This window comes from Musca autumnalis, unplaced genomic scaffold, assembly GCF_047663935.1.
Source record: "Musca autumnalis isolate F117 unplaced genomic scaffold, ASM4766393v1 scaffold_1, whole genome shotgun sequence".
NCBI classification, from domain to species: Eukaryota; Metazoa; Arthropoda; class Insecta; order Diptera; family Muscidae; genus Musca; species Musca autumnalis.
Genome location: NW_027411644.1, coordinates 323,146,506 through 323,161,563, shown reverse-complemented (window position 1 = coordinate 323,161,563; position 15,058 = coordinate 323,146,506). Strand labels below are relative to the sequence as shown.

Here is a 15,058-nt window from a genome sequence, read left to right as displayed (position 1 = left end):
CTAATGGACGCATAGAACAATATAAGAAAATAAAATGAGGATCAAATTAGTAAAAATATATATATTCAGTTTTCGGAAAAATATATCTCAAATTTGGTAAATAAAAAGCTTTATTAAAATACCAACACTAGCCCGGGTTGCTGACCGGTCGATTTGGTTTTTAATGGCAACTTCTTAGTTATTCATTGAGAATTTTAAATTTATCAACATATTTTATTTGTAGCCGTTCCTTTCTCTAAAGGAATTTGTCGGATTTTTCCTGTATTTATCTTAACGATATCTATTTATGAATGTAAACAAGTAAACAAGTATCAGTCGGCTTTGCCGACAAAGATATACCCTCAGCCTGTATATTGAAACAATTTTTTAGGGGTTTTTAAACATTTTGGGAATTTGGACCGACAAAAATGTTCATTAGGATTAGAGATCATACGTTTTGCGGAGGAGATACTAAAAGGAATGGATCTACATTGACCTTTATGGAAGTGTATCTCCAGCCACTACATATGGTGCCATAGGGGGTTTTTACACCCTTCGGGATGTTTGCTCAAGAAGTATGGACTTACCCCTGAAAAAAGTTTAACATCGTAATTGAGGCAGCGAATGCAAGTTGCTTCAACAAAAATCAAAGTGATTCGATAGCAGGTCTTAAAGTGAACTTTTCCGAAATTTTGTGTGGGAGGTACCGGATGGAGTGGACAAATATAGTCCATATTTGAACTTGATCTATATCTAGTAGGTATATTAGGATGTGTAAAGTATGGATCAATTCGGCCACTCCCTTCAAGAGTTACCGTATGAACAAATTTTCCGACCATTTTTGAACATTTGTGGGTGAGGTACCTGAAGGAGTGGGCCTATATGGCTCATCATCAACCCTAAACTATGTTTGGACAAAGTATTACCAAGGCCAAATTTTGGACCGTATCGGCAGATCCGTTCTAGAGTTATCTTGCACTCCAACCACCTCACACGGTGTCATAGGAACTTTAAGGCTATTTTCTCAGGAAGTATGGACTTGCCCCTAATCAAACTTGTACCGTCGTATGGAGGGTAGTGAATATAAGTTGCTAAAAGCGATGCGAGAGATGGCCCTAAACTGAACTTTTCCGAAATTTTGTGTGGGAGGTACCCGAAGGAGGGGGCCGGTTGAGTCTATATTGACACATTATCTAAGTTTGGTACGCATTTACGATGGGAAAAGTATGGACCAAATCGGTTACTCCCTTCAAGAGTTATAGTGCGCACAAATTTTCCGAACATTTTCGAACTTTTGTGGGGGAGGTACCGGAAGGAGTGGACCGATATAGTCCATCTTCGAACTTAAACTAAGTTTGGACAAAATATTGCGAAAGCCAAGTTTTGAAATGAATCGGTTTATTCGTTCGGCAGTTATCGTGCGCACCAGCTAGCCAGCCAGACAGACGGACGGGCATTGCTCATTCGTCTCCAAAGTGTCTGAAACACATTTCGTCCAAACATACCTGGGGTATAAAACCATTATTTCGATGAGGCACATTTTGCCCGTATGAAATTGTATATACCCTTGTTAGCATAAATGATGAGGGTATAAATATTCAAAATACCGAAACATTAAGAAGTGCCGTTGCATGGGGACTATCCCCAAAACGTGGAACGAACTTCCCAATTTTTTGCTCTCGACATTGTGAACTATAAATATGAACTATAAGTATTTGTACCAAAATTTATCTGAAAACGCTAACTCCTTTTATATTTGGCCACTGTTTATTTGAACTCGCAACATAGTGCAGGGTTTTTTGAGGTTATGCGCCATTATCTCGGGAACTATGGTATTGCCCTCGAAAAAATTACAATAACGTAACGGGAGCCGCACGAACATCCTGTTACAAAAAATTTCATAACGATTCGTGAGTTGGAAAGCTTTCCAATAGGAAAGCCTGTCAATGGAAGAAGAAAAGATCACCTTTGCATTGATCCATAATATATTGGTTAAGTCTTACGATTTTATCAATTTTTTGTAATTGCGCTTTAGGTCACAGTTTCGATCGGTTGGTCACAAAATTTTGGTGGTTAATGTGGGTCTCAAAGAGAAAGAAGCTTATTGATTTTAGTGAGAGTCGGATAATATTCAGAAGTCAGAATGACAAAAAAAATATATATTGCAGAAAAATTCAAAGTTTTCTCCTCTTTTAGAAGGGGTATTCGAAAAGGAAATCTTGTCAATGGAAGAAGAAATTATAGTCGGTATTACATCCCATTTTCAATTTTCTGATTTGACTTGTAATGCCGAATATCGCAGCTTTGCATCGACGTAGAGACGGAGCGGCCCTGGCTTTTTTATTATGTTGGGTCAGATAGCCCGAATTCATTTGGTATACAATAACTTTACAATCGCCCTAAAAAATGTTTACAAGTGAATAGCTTATACCCAGTGTAGTGGAGTAGGGTATCACATAGTCGACCCCGTACCGCCTATAGCCTCTGCTCACTTGTTTATACCCTCAGTCTTTGGGAGGGTATATACACTTTCATACGGATAAAATGTGCATCATCAAAATCATCGACGAAATAAGTATCAAACAATCAGTCGATTTAGCAATGTCCGTCTGTCTGGCTAGCTGAAGCGCACGATAGCTCTGGAAACTATCAGTAAATTTAGCAATGTCCGGAAAAGTTCAATTTAGAACCTGCTCTCGAATCACTTTGATTTTAGTTGTAAACATTTTTATTCACTGTCCTCTATACGGCAGTGCATGTTCCATCAGAGCAAGTCTATACTTTTTGCGAAAATAGCCTGAAAGTTGCCAAACATCTCTATTGCACCGTGTGTAGTGGTTGGTGCGCAAGATAACTCTCGAACGGATCTACCGATTAGTTCCAAAAATTCACCTTCGTAATCTTTTGCCCAAATTTAGTTAAAGTTCAAAGATAAGCCAAATCGGTCCAATCGGGAGTAACCGATTTGGTCCATACTTTTCGTATCGTAATATCTCTACAGGACTTAGATCAGGTTCGAATATGGACTATATAGGTCTATTCCTTTGAGTATTTTCCACACAAAATTTGTGAAGAGTTCTGTTTAGGGCATATTCTCAAACCGTTTTGCTTCTTTTTGTAACAACTTGTATTCGCTGCCTACATACCAACAGTACACGTTTTTGTAGGGGGAAGTCCGAAAGGTTTAAACTACCTATGGCACCATGTGTAATGGCTGTAGCACACGATAACTCTCGAACGGATCAGCCGAATCGTTCAAAATTTGGACGTCGAATTTCTTTGGTTTTTGTTGTAACAACTTGTTTTCGCTTTCCCATTACGACGGTACATGTTTTTTTTCAGAGGTAAGTAGTTACTTATTGAGATAATGGTCCAAAAAGACTGCCGGCACCAACTAGACTGGATGGTACATAATATAAAACTCGAAGGGAGAAACTGATTTGATCCAAACGTTGTACATCGTATTATATAGAGGTCAGAAGTATTGTGTGTTGCTTCGACCAAGCTTTGTTACTTGTTTATAAATATATAATCCACAAATATTGTCTTATTTCCTTTACACATTATTTAACTAACATTTGTTTATTTTCCACAGTATCACATTTCAATAACAAAGACATGTTCATTCACATACCAATGCCTGTAACAAATTTTCCTCGTAAATTTTCTATTTGTTCTTGAAATTGTTTTTCTTGGCAGTAACTGAAAATTACGAGCTGCCATTTCCCATGGCGAGAAAGAACTACAACTAACGAAAGACAAATTGCAGGAAAATAATCCATGGGTAATGTTTCGTATATATCCGTGCCTTTACCATTCCCAAAATTCTTTAACATATCCTACCATGTCATGTCATAAATGATTTTGATTTCATTTTCTTTTTGTCTCCACGTCCTCCGCAATTACATTACGAACGATGTTTTGTTTTGCTTTAAACACAAAATGTATTTGTTTTGTTAAGGCATTTTTATCTAACGGCATAAAACTGATACCTTTACTCAGCTATTGACTTTGGTATGATGAATTCTTATATTTCCATTAGTATGGTGTTTAAAGGAGCAGCCAATCAAAAATCTTTACATAGAGATTTAACGTTTGCTTAAGTTTGAAGTTAAGTAGGGTATATGAAGGTAATGTAACTTGAGATGTGTATAATATTTTCATCACTCGGAAAAAATTGTATAATAGGGAACAAAAATACATATCGTCGGTGTCATGCTTAAGCGTTCCATACGCCATTTTCCCGTTTTGAGATAATCGCATTTTAATGTTTGGCGTCATATCTGCGTGGAGCTGACTAAAGATAATATTTATATTTTTAACTTGAATTATTAATATTAGTGAAGGAATATAAAATATATAGAGAATTTTTTAAAAATAGAATTTTTGTTGATTTGTTCCATATGACACAAAAGTGAAATATTGTACACCATACGGAACAAAGTGGCAAAAACATGTTTCCATCTTTGCCTCAATAAATTAAAACCTTCTAAATCGAAAATTAAAGTTCTGATTTTTAATTGTGTTTTTAAACTTGTTAGTTTTTTAAATAATTATTTCATAACAGAAAAAATTAAGCTTTCGCGCCGAAGCGTGGATATCTCGGAAACTAGAGCAGATAGGAGAAAGCCGGGCAAAAATTCAGAAAGAGCATACCGGAAAACCCTAGAAACCACCTTAATCTCAAAAAGTCAAAAATGGCGTATGGAACACTTAAGCATGACACCGAAGACATGTATGTACATACATATGTAACCAACCAAAGTTTGCAAAGTTATTTTTCCTGGTTAACTTAAATTTTCATACTACATTAATATTTGTTTCGCTTTTGGGGAAAGCTTAGCTGAATGTTATCGGATGCGTGCTCAGGCTACGAATTGTGTAAGTAGGACCTCTAACAACAAAGCAACATCTAATCAAGCAAAAATCATATTCTAAAAGACAGGACGAATATCCGGTATTGGTATGTGCTTGTTTGCTGACACTATGGTTCAAATCGTTGTTTTTGTAGTCACATATGTACGAGTATACCGAAGCTCTCAACGTAATGAGAAATGTGGCTCAAGTTCCTCCTTCTGTTTAAAAGTGGTAAATATTTCTTTCCATAACCAGAAACTTGTCAATACGCGTTATGTGTGCTGGCAGCTTTGCTTACTTCAATATAATTGGTAATTCATTTTTGTTTCACAAAATTTGACATTTTCCTACACCGGGTAAGCATGTAGCAGCCACATTGTCACATTTTCCATTTATATTATTAAAACAACAAAGTCACATTCTACCCTAATTGCAAAAAGTCTATTAAGGATATAAAAACACGACAATATCCTTTGGCATACTCATGTCACTTTAATATTTAATAAAGTTTGCCGAAAAAACAAAACCCACACAAGTCCAACCTACACCGTTTTGGCAAACATTGGGGTTTAAGGCAATTTTAATGTTTCCATCCCACGTTAGGAAATTATGTCACCTTTTATGACACACATACATACGTACATATACACCTACTTTAGGCCTTCCTTTAACAAAATTCAGTATGGTATTGGGATATGTATGTGAAAGTGCAGTGTAAGATAATAACATTATTTCTAGGAAAATGTTTTGAAACGAAAAAAAAAAAACAAATTCCAAATACATTCCATTAACAGGTTTACCCCACAACCGATACCAATTGGTTTTTCTATTTAAGCCTAAAGCACTATGTGAATGGTTTGTTTCTGTGTTTGAACGATTTAGTACTTTTCGTATATTTATGGTACTTACATATTTCATAACGCTACACTCCAGGTCTATCCCTACATTCAATAACAAATATAAAAATATAATTACTAAACGGTAGTCAAGTTTAGTAATTATACCCTGCTCCACAATGTGGGAAGGGTATTATAAGTTTGTTTTGCTAAAAATGCATGTAACACCGCGAAATATTCGTCGTAGACCCCCAATATGGTACACCATTTTTCATATCTTGACGAGATAAAGCGATACAGTGATGTCTGTCCGTCCGTCCGTGTGTCTTTCCATTATAAATTGTAATCCAACTCCAGGCCGCAATTATGAACCGATCGTCACGAAATTTCGTATATATGTCGGCTTCAAATCAGAATAGAACGCTATTTTAATTGGTGATGATAGTGAAATATTTAGCGGGTGAAATGGACCAAAAACAAAATTTTTACCCGATTTTGTAGCTGCTCTGTAGGTCGCAATAATAGTTCAATCGAAGGGAAATTTTAAATTAGGTTTGAGTTCATGACCAAGAAAAAGCTTGCAATTTTAGATGATCAGATAATATTTAGAACGTTAAATGGACCAAAACTTTTGTGTGAAAATTGTAAATATTTTTAGTGTACAGCCTGTATTTTTATTCTCGGAAGACCCATTTCGGTCCAGTAACCGATATTTGGAAGAGGAACTCTTTACCTTTCCATTGATGTCAATTAAGTTGACGTACACTAGCGATCATCTGAATAGGTTTGAATTTTTTTCTTTTTATATGTTAAGGTATCTTCTGATGTGTTCGCATTGCAGATCCATACTATTTACTTTTTGAGAGTCCTATACTATGCCAACATTCCCAAGAAAAAACTTGACGGTGTTGCCATATTTTCGGAAAATACCCCAATTATAATAAAAATGTACAAAAAAAGTGTCCAATTTTTGCGATCATCAGAATAGGATTGAACCAAATAAAATTGAAAAATTGTACTACCCATGCAAATATTGCGCAATTTTTTGGTTTAGTTTAGTAAAATGGAACATTCTGATGAATCCTACAACAAATTTGACCTGCTTTATTAGGATCGTGGGTTCAATTCTCAACATGGAAAAGTTACCAAGAACTTTCAGATAAAATCAAGAAATGTGTTTACAAAACGTTTGCTTTAAATGACTTTTTGATTTCGTTGGAGCTCCAAGTGTAGACATATTATTAGGATCGATAAATTAGAAAGGTCATTGAAAGTAGTTGGTATTTTAGCTCAAGTTTCATTTTTTAACTATCCTTGCAGTACACATTTAAGTATTATCATGCTCACAAATCTACCGTAGTTGACCACATGTATCATAAATGTCCGAAAATTGGTCTGGAAGAATGTTTCTTTGACGACAATAACGTAGAAAATTGTAAATCAAATTTAAGTCAAAGGGGCATGATATCGCCTACTTTTATGGTTCAATGCTGACAAAATTTTCGACGAGTAAGAGTTTAGGTCAAGGAAGATGCCAATAATTTTGTATGATGATCGGATAGTATTTAGGGGGTGAAATCGAGTATAGCTATGTGTAAAAATCCAAAATTTAGTTTTGTTCCATATTTTAATTTTTAAAGGATATAAATCCGACAAAACTGCTTACATGGGAAAATAGCTCCTGAAATTTCCTTTGATGTTAATATCATTAAGATAGTCGTAAATAACTGAACTATTTCGTAGCATATACACTTCGATTCATGTCAATAGCACATTTCAAATTGCTTTTTTTACTTCAGTTTAGTCGATATCCTGGAAAAAAAAGTTTATATATCTTGGTTTGTAATTTTATGAAGTATCTTTCAACAAAAAGTTTGGCTTCTTTCAAAAAGCTCAAAATTTGTACGGTTTAAAGTGTTTCATCGGAATAGCACATTCTTTAATAACTTGAGTAAAACTGCACATATTGAATGCTACTGTAACGATTATTTAAAATTGGAATAAATAAAAGCTATTTCAAGTTTAAAACGCTAAAATTGGTCGAACTCTGACTTTAATACAGGAGAAATAAGACCTTATGAAAGCTGTGGACTTTAATTGTCTATAATATGTTAAAAATTTGGCATAAATTGACAGTTTCTTCTTAGTTTTATAAAAAAACTAAAGAAAAACGAAGGAATGCAGAGAGATGGTGCAAATAAACTTGAAATTCAAGTGAAAATTGGGTATTTTTGATCGAGAATCTTCAAATTCCTACGACTCCTATTTCATAATACGGGTCAATGTTGGCATTAAGATAAATTAATTATTAAAATATTAGGTGATTGTTATTGCTCTGGGTTTGAGCCAACATAATATAAAGAAAAAACGAGATCATTCCTATACACAGATGGAAATAGGTTAGATTTCTGACACAGACATAAACTGGAGATAAGCCTAAATTTTGTATCGCAATATTTTGTATTTTCCGATTCCATGAGGCTGCCACCTCGGCAATGCAGATGGTCTACTAAGTTCTACTCGTCCAGGAGATCCAAGAAGTGAAAGTTTCTGCCATCGAGAACCTGCAAATAATGATTTTTTTGCCTCCGGAAATGTCTACTGGCTTTTCCTTATAATACTCATCATACCTGCCGCAGAAATTCCGCCTATTTTCTTTCTGTGTATAGGAATGATCTCGTTTTTTCTTTATAGTATATTGGCTCAGATCCAGAGCAATAACAATCACCTGGTATTTTAATGATTAATTTATCTTAATGCTACAGTTTATCGCCGAGTTCGAACGGCGTGTCTTAAGACACCACTTGTAGAGAAGTTTTACATGGCTGAAATACTCAGGAAATGTCGCCAACATTACTGAGAGGTATTTTGCCACCGTTGAAAATTTGATGGTGATTAGTCGGGGAATCGGACCCACCACCTTCTGCGTGCAAGGCGGTTGTGCATACCATTACACCACGGTGGCACCCAAAAGTAGTATAGTATAAGTAGTATAAGATTAAAAATATTAATGGTTTCTTTAAAAAGATGTGAAAAAATATTTTTTTTTACCTGCTTTACTAGGGACGACCCCTTAATATAAAGTACATGCTACATGGGACTAAAATTATTTATATGTTGCTTGATATCTTAACCTGCGTTAAAATATACAGTTTTTCCCTTATACATACTTTCACGTCTCTTAAACAGTACAAAAGTAGTGGAGTAGGGTACCATAAAGTCGGCCCCGTCCGACTATAGCCTTTTCTTACTTGTTTTCGTATACTTATGGAACTTACATATTTTCACAACCACATCCCTACGCACCAACAGCGACCTTAATACCAAATTTTCTAATCCCAACTCTATTTCTTAAAACAATGTCAAAGTTAGTACCATTTGGTACTTTTCGTATACATAACCACTAATTTCCGAACTTACTTTCTTATCTCCATTCTACACACCAACACTGTTCCTAATACTAAAATTAAAAATTCCAGTTCCTTATTTTAGCAAATACCAAACGGTTCCAAATTTATTACCACTTATAACTTTTCAATTTCCGAAACTACCTCCATATATTAACTCCACTCTTAATTTCAAATTTTAGGATTCCAGCTCTACCCGATCACACAAATCAAAATATACCAAATTTAGTACCATTTATTAAAAATAAATATGAATTTCCAAAACCTCCTCCATATCTCAATCCTATACTGTAAAAGTAATCTTAATTCCAAATTTTAGGATTCGAGCTCTATCCTTTCACCCAAATTGAAATTGTACCCAAATTTAGTACCATTTGTTACTTTTCATACACATAAGATGAGCTTCCAAAACTACATCCATATCTCTATCCTACACTTCAAGCGTAATTGTAGGTCTTAATTTCACGCTTCTAGTCGTTCGCCCAACTCCAAAATGTACCAAATTTAACTCCTTTTAAGAAGTTAATTACAAAAAATTTACATTTTCGGATTTCCAGGGCTTGGAGATATTCTTTGCTGAAAAATTAACATATTTTTAAACAGTAGTGGTAATATTTCAAGGAAGATATTTCACATTAAACAAATTGCTAGCATAATATAGACACTTACTGAACATTTACAGTATTCCATAAGTAATTATTTCCACATTAAAGATCTGAAAGAAAAGGAGAAAAAATAATTTTCGCTTTTTATTATTTTAATTCATGTACATAGTTGTATGAAAAATTCAAATTAAATGGACCGCAATATTCACATGAGTAGTTTAATTACAATTTATGGTAAATTATTGATATTAAAAACCATTGTTTACCGAAAAAAATCAAAATTCCATTGATTGACATGTCATGCATCTGGTGAAAATAATAAAATAATTTTATGCATTTCATTTTTCTTATTTGTTTCTCATAAATATTATTATTAAGGACATAAATGCTTTTTATTATCATTTATTACGAAAACAGTTGCCATAAACTGCAGACTTTGTTCGAAATCCCAAAAATATTATTCTTTAAATTTTTAAAGGGTAGAAATAGAAATATGTATGAACGTATGTGTACGTATGATTGTAATATCATTTCAATGACATTATTAAAAATTCCTAACAAAAAAGTATGGTAGACGAATTTATATGGTCATTGTTTTGTTGCAATGTCCAAAGAATAAAAAAAAAGACTACAAGTGAGAGATTCGAAGACAAATGACCCTTCGATCAAAGTTGAATAAATTCATAAACATTGGCGGCAATACCCATTGGCCATGCTCGTGGCTGCAGACAATTGCTGGGATTTGAATTTGCAATTTGTGCTCAAATGAAGCAGGCAATCTAATCTAAAAAAGAGCAATAACAAAAACTGAACAGAAATTGAACAAGAAAAACTACAACTGACCACACAATGTACTTTATATTCTGATTGAACTAAACGCCAAGAATACTATCTTGTGATTTGAAGTGTTTGTTTGTGAGGAAAATGCAGAAATTCTAAGAACAAAAAATGTTTTGTTTTCTTTTAACAAAAAATTCAAACTATCGTAAAATTCCTGGAAATTACTTTCTTGTTATCCAAAGTTCAAAGAATGTTATCTGTGTTCACATGCCAACAATTGTTAAAATATGTTGCCTTAAAAACACCCACAAGAAATAGTGTGAACAATTTGTTAAAAGTTTTCAAATGTATTAAAGTTCAAGGAGGTGAATGGAAATAGTAAATAGTGTGGTGAAAATCTTACTCCCTGATTAAAACTCAAAAGTGTTGCGGAGGAGGTACCTCAAAAGAATACATCAACAAAGTCCATTTTGAAAGTGGAATAGCGCGCCCTCCAGTCATTTCAGTTTATCACTGTATAACTTAGAGGTTTTGGACCACTATGTTAGAAAGCATGGACTTGTCCACAAAAAACATAATATCGCTGTAAGCAAGACCACAAAGAGTAGCGTCGGTATAATTTTCCAAAGGTTCTTCGAACAGACACTAACGTACACTTAAAGACAAATGTCGAACTTTTTTTGAAGTTAAACTACATTTGGTAAAATTTAGGAGATCCAATTTGCGTGATATAGCGCGTACCATTTTAGTGACATTTTTTAACTTTTGGGAAGGTGTGGACCGATAGTGTCCATTTTCGAATCTAAAGTAAGTTTAAACAAAATATCACGAAGGCCAAATTTTGAATCGCATCGGTCAATCCTTTCGGTAGTTATTGTGCGCTCCAGCTTCTACATAGGGATTTTTTACGGCTCTCGGGCCATTTTATCAGGAAGTATGGGCTTGCCCCTGAAAACACTTGTACCGTCGTAATGGGGGCAGCGAATGCAATTTGATACAATAAACAAGTAAAAAAGTATCAGTCGGCTTTGCCGACAGAGATATACCCTCAGCCTATGTGAATTGGAACTTTCATCTACGGACAGATCGAATGTATTTAGGGTATTTTCAGAATTTTGTGGCACTTTTTGGACATTCGAACTTGCCGACAAAAATGTGGATTAGGATTAAAGTTCAAAAGTTTGGCGGGGAATGAAATGGACCGACATAGTGCATTACGGAAGTGGATCTTATTTTGAGAGTCATATCTTTTCAAAAGATATCGCGCCCACTAGTCATTTCAGTGCACTTGGACACAAATCTTGAAATTTTGTGGGAGAGGTATCCGAAGGAGAGGACCGATATGGGCAATTTTAGAAGTTAAACTAAGTTTGGACAAAATATGACGAAGGCCAAATTTTGGACCAAATCGGTCTATCAGTTCGAGGGTTATTGTGCTCTCCAACTACTACATATGGTGTCATAGGGGGTTTTTACAAATTTCGGGCTGTTTTCCCAAGAAGTATGGACCTGCCACTGAAAAAAACATTTACCGTTGTAATTGAGACAGCGATTGCAAGTTGCGTCAAAAGAAATCGAAGTTAGTCAAGAGTAGGTCTTAAAGTTAACTTATCCGAAAACTAGATTTTACAAACAGTTTGAAGGCAATTATTATATATGTTCTTTTACTATTGGATGGATTTGAAAACGCAAATAAATCAATTTGTTGGCATTAAAAACATAATTGTCATATTGAAAGTTAATGCTAACAAGTAAAAAAGTATCAGTCGGCTTTGCCGACAGATATATACCCTCAGCCTGTATATATTGAAACAATTTTCTCCCAAAAAACGTATGTATTTAGGGGTTTTTAAAAATGTTGGGAATTTGAACCGACAAAAATGTTCATTAGGATTAGAGATCAAAAGTTTTGCGGAGGAGATACTAAAAGGAATGGATCCACATTGACCATTATGAAAGTGGATCTCCAGCCACTACCATAGGGGGTTTTTACACCCTTCGGGATGTTTGCTCAAGAAGTATGGACGTACCCCTGAAAAAACGTATACCATCGTAATTGAGGCAGCGAATGGAATGCTTCAACAAAAATCAAAACGAATCGAGAGCAGGTCATAAACTGAACTTTTCCGAAATTTAGTATGGGAGGTACTCGAAGGCGTGGACCGATTAAGTCCATATTGGAACCTCATCTAAGTTTGGTTTGGAACTTTTGTTGAGGATGTACCGGAAGGAGTGGACCGATATTACACATATTCTTAAACTAAGTTTGGACAAAATATTTCGAAACCTATTCGAGAGTTATCTTGCGCACCAGCCAGACAGACAGACGGAAGGACGATGAGATTAGTCCCAGCAAGAGTTATCGTGCGCACAGTTGTTCCGAATATTTTTTAACTTAAACTAAGTTTGGACAAAATATTACGAAGTCCAAATTTTGGACCAAATCGATTCATTCGTTCGAGAGTTATCGTGCGCTCCAGCCATAAAAAATGATGCCATCATTTTCGTGCCAGTTTCTCAGAAAGTAGGGGCTAGCCTCTAAATAAACTGGTACCGTCGTAATGAGGCAGCGAATACAAGTTATTACAACAAAAATCATAGCTATTTGAGAGGAGCTGTTGTGTGAGAGGTACCCGAAGGGTTGACCAATAGAATGCATAATATGTCTGGTAGAAACGTTAACAATAGTCAAAGTATGTACCAGATCGTTTAGTTCCTTCATGTGTTATCGTGCGCACAATTTTACCGAGCATTTTCGAACTTTTGTGGGGGAGGTACCTGAAGGACTGGACCGATATGGCTCATTATTGAACTTTAACTAAAACGGTTTATTTGTTCGAGTGTTGTAGTGCACTTTAGCGTCTGCAAAAATTGAACTACACCGCTATATTTTTGCACCAGTGTGTATTATTTGCATAGACGGGTCGACATCGAATATGGTCTACTTCTTTGTATAGACCCCATATAACGATAATTCTGGATTTTAGGTATGTTGCGGATTTAAGCTGCATTTTTTTTGTCCGAACTAGCTGTAATTTGACAGTGTTCACTAAACTTCTTCACCAAAAATTGTCCACATAGATTTGGTATAGCCTTATTTATAACAATACCTCCCGATTTTAGATACTTCTAAGATATTAGCTAAAATTTTTTACCGAACTGTAATTGTAATTTGACATTTGAGGTTCCTAGTGGTCTGGAAGAATGTTTCTTAGACGACTGTAAAGTAGAAAATTGTAAATCAAATTTATGTCAAAGGGCCATGATATCGCCGACTTTTATAGTGCTGTATAACTTCAGTAGTCCATTCTTTTGTACTTATTCATGTTTGTTTTATGACTTGTGAACAGAAAAAAACTTTTTGACCTGACTATATAGGTATTACAGCACTATAAAAGTCGGCGATATCATGCCAATTTGACATAAATTTGAAGCATTCTTCCAGACCAATTTTCGAACATTTATGATACATGTGGTCAACTATGGTAGATTTCTGAGTTTCTGATAGTTAAAAAATGAAACTTGAACTAAAATACCAACTATTTTCAATGGCCTTTCTAATTTATCGATCCTTATAATATCTCTACACTTGGTATTTGCTTTCAGACAATTTTCGAAGCTCGGAAGAGATCTAACGAAATCAAAAAGTCATTTAAAGCAGGTTTATAAAACGTTTTTGTTGGAATGTTTCTTGATTTTATCTGAAAGTTCTTGGTAACTTTTTCAGGTTGAGAATTGAACCCACGTTCCTAAAAAAGCGGGTCAAATTTGTTGTAGGATTTATCAGAATGTTCCATTTTACTAAACTAAACCAAAAAACTGCGCAATATTTGCATGGGTAGTAAAATTTTTTAATTTTATTTGATTCAAACCTATTCGGATGATCGCAAAAATTGGACGCTTTTTTGTACATTTTTTATTATAATTGAGATATTTTCCGAAAATATGGCAACACCGTCAAGTTTTTTCTTGGGAATGTTGACATAGGATAGTACTCTCAAAAAGTAAATAGTATGGATCAGCAATACAAACACATCAGAAGATACCTTAACATATAAAAAGAAAAAAATTCAAACCTATTCAGATGATCGCTAGTGTATGTCTGAATTTGCTCTAATTTGGAAATTTAGGGTTCGAAGTAGTCAAACAAACTACTTCACCAAAATTATAAGACATAGATCCACGTTTTGGTATAGTCCCAAATTTCAGGTATTTTCAAGTTTTTAGCTGAAAACTGAAATGAGGTATTTGTGGTTCTCAATAGGAGATAGATGAGTTACGCAAACAGCCACAAAATCCATACTTATGTACAAGTGGCCTCCGCCAAGAAAAGCCCGTACCTAAGAAACAAGGTGGCAATCTTAGTTTATTATTCTATGCGCTCTCCATTGAAAGGGGGATCAGGTATCATGTGTCAATTCCATAGTCGAAATCTTTTTTCCACCGTCTTAGTCTGGTGTACCCGTTAAATTGATATATTGATTGAATGATATCAGTTAAAATACAAGCCTTTTTTGATTAAATTGATTTTCAAATATGTTCATTGTTTATCAAAATGGGAATAGTAATTTAATTGTTGTAGCCACTTTGACAA

The 15,058-nt window shown here is 34.7% G+C and overlaps 1 protein-coding gene across 1 annotated transcript in view; it reads right to left on the bottom strand.

The window, feature by feature from the left end:
* Positions 1-15,058, bottom strand: part of PK2-R2 (Pyrokinin 2 receptor 2) — a 136,432-nt gene that overhangs the window by 49,097 nt on the left and 72,277 nt on the right. Inside the window, exon 2 of the mRNA XM_073962533.1 lies at positions 9,749-9,794. The gene's annotated coding sequence lies outside the window, so the exon portion shown is untranslated. The remainder of the gene's footprint in view (positions 1-9,748; positions 9,795-15,058) is intronic.